The sequence below is a fragment of the Triticum aestivum genome, chromosome 5B (genome assembly GCF_018294505.1).
Source record: "Triticum aestivum cultivar Chinese Spring chromosome 5B, IWGSC CS RefSeq v2.1, whole genome shotgun sequence".
Taxonomy (NCBI): domain Eukaryota; kingdom Viridiplantae; phylum Streptophyta; class Magnoliopsida; order Poales; family Poaceae; genus Triticum; species Triticum aestivum.
This window is the reverse complement of record NC_057807.1, coordinates 46121254-46127625: the sequence shown is the minus strand read 5'-3', so window position 1 is coordinate 46127625 and position 6372 is coordinate 46121254.

Below are 6372 nucleotides of genomic sequence, written 5' to 3'. Positions count from 1 at the left end.
GAGCCTGTAAAGTAGTAGTTTTATGCTATTTTACTCTATCTGGTCTCTTGGTGCCCGCCCGCGCCCATCGCTTGGCCTCGGCCTTGATCGCGTCCAGTAGCCTGATCCTATCAACCTCCCTAACAACTTATTTGTTTTACAAGCTACTAGTCAGTGACTAGCCGTTTCATCCGCCACCGCCAATATTAATTTTTAAAGCAGTCGATTTTATTCCTCATATAATGGACATATCGTTTACAAGTGAATGAGAAATAAAATCGGGGATTATAGATTCCCAAAACAGATAGGATTTTTCACTAAATGAGTTCTTCGCTGGGCTATGAGGCACTTTATTTGCTTCACGTGGGCACTATGTGTAAGAAACACTTACGAAGTCCATCGCTAATTGTTTGCACTCGAGCACCATTGCAACATCTGAGCCATCAATGATCACTTAGCTACTATAGGACTCAATGATCCTTTGTTGCAACCGATCCTCTCTGCTAGATATAGTCCGTTCCGAATTGTTGTCATCTCCGCAGAATCAACACCGGCCACATGAGGAAAAACCATGTTGCAGCCACAATGAAATTCCTTCTCCCATCCCAAGCAATAGCGCCAGTTGCACTAGATAAAGTCTCGTTAGCTAATAAAGTGCTAATACAATTGCTCTTTGAGGCCGAGGTCCAAGCTTGTCGTGGCCCATGGCTTGGGTTTTGTCTCTTGAGCCTCTGCCCCCCCCCCCCCCCCCCCCATCCACCCAGCCCGTTCTTCAGAACCAGCTTGTCCCTAAGTCAAAGCTCAAGAAAACTTATATGAGTTTTTCGAATCCACATCTATGGGGTTGTTTTTATTGTAAAATGGATTGCATTGTATTTATTTTAGCTTTGATTTTTTTTATAACTTACCACATATGCCATGTAGTAGCAATGTAGTAATCTCTACCTAATAATAAAGCGAGCACTGCTTCTGGTCGTCCCGTCGCCTATTTCACGAAAAAATCATGTGTTTTCCCAAAAATAACACGCAATTAGGACTTAAGTGACAAAAATGAATCGTTTTTTGTATTTTTTCAGAAACACCGTTCCAATTTTTTTTTGAAATAAACCCGCATTCCAGACTTAAGTAAAAAATGAATTCATTTTTTTCCCAAAAAAACCCTGTCATTTCTATTAATTAATCCGCAAATCAACTATAAGTGACAAATTCTTTTTAAAAAATCATATATTTTAAAGTGTAACTTCAATTGTAAATTATTATATATGGAATTTGATTAGAAAAACGTGTAGAATCTGACTATGATGTTATTTTCCCTATTTAACATTTTTAAATTCTATTTATGATATAATTTTAATCAATAGCGATGTGTACAATTTGAATATGTTATTTTACCTATTTAACATTTTTTAAATTATATTTATGGAATAATTTTAACCAATAGTGGACAATCCGTCTTTTTTCCATACCGAAGATCCCTGTTGCACATGAACACCTCATCACAATCAGATTGAAGACAAAATTCCCTACAATAAAAAAAGATCGAAGACAAAAGAAATCATCAACACCTTATGGAGAGAGGGGGGCGGGGCATATATAGGATGCCATGTTCAAATAATGGACATGGATTTGTTGGGGTCTTGAGTCATGATTATTGGATTAGGCGTGTGCCGTATTGTTTCCTCCCATTGCAACAGATAGCTCTTTTGCTAGTAAGTAAGTAAGTCGTGTGCATAATATTAGAATCACCATCGACCAGTCCCTGCCCGATTTTTTTTTCATGGTAATACGTGTCTCATTTATATCATAAGGATCATAGTATAAGCCACGTACATACCGACCTGACAAAACTGAAAAGACAGCAGAACGCTAGCCTTTGCACACAGGAACACCAGCCAAAAAGTAAAATTACAAACAAGACTGAAGAATTCTGTGAGCTTGACACCAACGCCCGTCACCTGCCTCTGGCACCACCATAGCAGCCACCAAAGGCGAACATGACGGATCACCTCCACACCCGAGCTTGAAGCGGCTCCATCGCTGATATGCAGCTTTGCGGACCTCCAAGGTGGCTCGCCAATAAAGGTGAAGCCATTGTCGTTGAACGAGTCAGACCGGGGCAACACCCCGGACACGCCATCGAACTCCAGATCTGGCTCCCCGACCCAACTAAGATGTTGGAGGAGGAAACCATACCTTCCTGGCACGAACCACGAACCCAGATCCACCATCTTTCAGATGCCGTCGATGCAGACTACAATCTGCATCCGCTTCTGGACTACCTTCCAAGCTCCACGCCGGCGCTGGAGCAAACGCCGTCGCAACGGCGGAGAGCCCAAGGACACAGGTCCACCACGAGGATGCCGCCGCCGCCGCATCATCCTTGGTTGAACAGTCTGATTTCCAAATCCACCCCAAAAACGGATCGCCTCGTTGGGGAAGGATCTGAAGATTTATTAGTCGGCGCCGCCATCGCCACTGCCGAAACCATGACGATGAACAACCCAAAATCCTAAGAAACTAATGCCTAAAACAATCCACATGCGTGGATCCGGTGACCCCCTCACCACCGACGACCGAGGTCGTCAGCGGAGGGGAGCCGCCGGAGGACGGCGGCGGAGGAAGACGCTCTGGTGGCACGAGATCGCCTTCTTTTCTTCTCCTGAAAGAAAGAAAGCAATACCTTGACTAAGAAATTCTAATCTGTGGCCGTCCCTGCCCGATCCTGACAAACATGAGTGGAACTGCACGACTCCAATCGTACGTGTTCAGGGCAGAGTGCATGGATTCGGGTCGGGGTCCAACACGTACGTGCACGTAGTACGCCTCCTATAACCCGCTTGTTTATAAGGCCACGTACGCACGTACCATCACAAAACGTGTTTGTGCAGACTCGATCGATCGCTACGACTACATCGCCCGCCCACGCAGACATGGAGTTACCGGCGCCGATGCCCGTGACGCTGCCGCTGCCGCTTCCGTGCCTCGTCGTCGACCACGACGGCGCCGGAGGGGAGCCCTGCACAACCCTGCTCGACGTCTCCAAAGGGGAACATCAGCACCAATACCACGCATGCGACGGCGACGCCCACGCGCTGCTACGCAACAGGCGGAGATGGATGACGCCGCACGGGTGGGTGCTCTCGTGTGACCCCTCCACCCTCGCCACCTTCCTGTGGAGCCCTCAGACCACGGAGAAGATCGACCTGCCGCCCCTCACGCCGGGGCAGGAGATACCCTTGCACTCTTCCTGCTCCCTCTCCGGCAAGCCCACCGCCGCGGGCTTCACCGTGGTGGCCGTCGAGCCGGAGAAAACGGCGGTATGGTACTGCCACGTCGGCGGCAACGCCTCCGATAGACCTGGATGGGTCAGGTACGAGTACGACGTGGGAAGCGTCACGTTCCCGGTGGTCAACGACCGGAGAATCCAGGGGAAGAAGTTCATCACCCGGCTCACGGCGGTCGGAGGCAAGTTCTACTTCTTCAAATCGCATGACGAGCTCGGCGTGCTCGAATTCTCGCCTGCGCCGCTCCACAGCTCGGTGCCAGTCCGCGCCGTCGAGCGTCCCCCGGGGACCACCTGCATGGCGCCGTCGTTCGTGGAGCTCGGCGGCGAGCTCTATCTGGCCTCCGCCTTCTTACACTACGACAGCGGTGGCGCCACAAGTGTTCTCGGCTGCGGCGTGTACAAGCTGGACTTGGCGGGGAAGAGGTGGTGCAAGGTCAGCGACATCGGCGACCGAGCCTTCCTCATGTGCCCTCTGTATTTCAGTGGCTGCTGCTCTGCGACCGCCTCCGGGCTGAGACCCAACTGCGTCTATTGGATGGGGCTGTGTGACGACGACCTGCTGCGAGTCTTCGATATCGACAGGAATGAGGGAACTCATGGAGTGCACGATCCGTGCAAAGATATCTCCGGGGCAAATCGTAATGCGGTGTGGATGCTTCCTAGTGATGAGCCATAAACATGGAATGAACTACTAGAAGACACTCAATGTATAACTGAACGAATTTGTTGCAATATGTTTTAATGAGGTTTCGATTGTATGGACATGAATATTCTAATTAATAATACGATAGTTTGAATTGAACATGCATATGATTTATACGTATTCGAATATTTGCAAGATATTCTGTAATGAGATCAATACTTTTTTGAAAGGAAATTAAAAGGATCACAAATATACATAAGATCATACTTTAATTTACAAACATATTGTTAGCACAACGAATAATGTCATGTATGTGTGCGGGCCCCTGTGCTAGTTTGTCGAACACTTTGTTCACTGCAAGTAACGATATTATTTTGCTCTAGTCATAGTTTGTGTTCACCGTGGCCATATTATTATTTTTTGACCGTATCCGTAGCTATTGTGAACAAAAATAAAAGTTCTATGCACCAAATAATTATACAAATGAACAACTTCTTTTCTTACCAAGGACCCTTTTCTTTCCTCAAAAACATTAAAAAATATATAAGAAAAAGAAAAGAAGTACGAAGACAACGTTTATGTTTTCGGAATCGATAACTCCCGAACGACCCCCTCCAAGAAAGGAAGTTAGGGTTCGTGCCTCTCGCCGGCGCAAGTCCGCCTCATCTACGGTGGCCCTAGGGCCATGGAAGCGCGGTGGATCATGGCAAGGGCCGGCGGGAGGGCTCCGTTTTTAGTCGGTTTTTTTAATCTTGTTAGGGTTTGTGTCATACTCAGGAAGGCAAGACGGCGGCGGCTCCCTGGAGATGGAATAAAGGTCTCCCCGCCTAGCCCCCGCTCCGGCGGTGCTGCCCGAGGAAGGAAAGGGACCCCGCCATCACCGGCGCAGGACGAGCCCGCTGTGTCTCGCACCGCCGCCGCCGCCCGAGGGAGGAGAGGGACCCGACGCTACCGACGCAGGCCGAGCTTCGCCCGGCGGCATCCTATGGCAGTGGCGAGGATAAGAGAGGGGGAAGTGGTGGGGAACGGCGGAGGCGGGGGCTCAATCCTCCCTAGAGCAGCGGCGGCGGCGGAGGGAGGGGCGATAGGAACGACAGAGGCAGGAGATTTTGGCTCAGGCGGGCGTGGGTTGTTTCTAGAGGCAGAGTTTTCGTCCGCCCTCGTGAAGTTCTCTTGTTTAATAGTAGTGTAGATATGCCGGCTCAGTCTTTCGAAGGTGTTCATAGGGGTAGGGTCTGCGTATGTGAGTTTATAAGGGTGAGTGTATGCGCGTGTATATGAACACTTGTGTCTATAATGATGTTCAAAAAAATTAACGCAAAAGGCACACTACTATGGAGAACGTGCTTTTGGAATCCATAGGCTAGTCCCGGCCGGATCGTAAAAACAGGACTGTGCACGACTCCGATCGTATGCAGAGGAGGGATTCGAGTCGGGGTCCAACACGTACATCCGTGCAGGTACGCCTCCTATTTAAGACCACACACCCACGTGTTTGTTAACTCGTGCAGACTCGCGACGACGACATCTACATGATCGACCGGCAACGCCGACATGGAGTTCTCGGCGCCGGTGCCGGTGCCGTTGCCGTGCCTCGTCGTGGACCACGACGGGGCGGGAGGGGAGCCCTGCACAACCCTACTCGACATCTCCAAAGGGAAACAGTACCAACACCACGCATGCGACGACGCCGGGAACAGGCGGTTCCGGAGATGGATGACGCCGCACGGGTGGGTGCTCTCGTGGGACACCTCCACCCTCGCCACCTTCCTGTGGAGCCCTCAGACCTCGGACAAGATCGACCTGCCGCCCCTCACGCCGGAGCAGGAGATACCATTGCACTCCGCCTGCTCCCTGTCCGGCAAGCCCGCCACCGCCGGCAGCTTCACGGTGGTCGCCGTCGAGCCGGAGGACACGGTGGTATGGTACTGCCACGTCGGCGGCGACGCCGCCGGAGGACGTGGATGGGTGAGGCACGAGTACGACATGGGAAGCGTCACGTCCCCGGTGGTCAACGGCAGGAGCATGCAGGCGAAGAAGTTCATCACCCGGCTCACGGCCGTCGGAGGCAAGTTCTACTTCAAGTCGGAGGGTGAGCTCGGGATGCTCGACTTCTCCCCTGCACCGCTCCTCGGCTCCGTGCCGGTCGCCGACATCGAGCGCCCCCCGCGGACCACCTCCATGGCGCTGTCGTTCGTCGAGCTCGGCGGTGAGCTCTACCTGGTCACCGCCTTCTTGCACTACGACATCGGTGGCGCCACAAGCGTTCTCGGCTGCGGCGTGTACAAGCTGGACTTGGCAGGGAAGAGGTGGCGCAAGGTCCGCGACATCGGCGACCGAGCCTTCCTCATGTGCCCTCAGTATTTCGGTGGTTGCTGCTCTGCGACCGCCTCCGGGTTGAGACCCAACTGCGTCTATTGGATGGGGCTGTGTGGCGACAAGCTGCTGCGAGTGATCGACATCG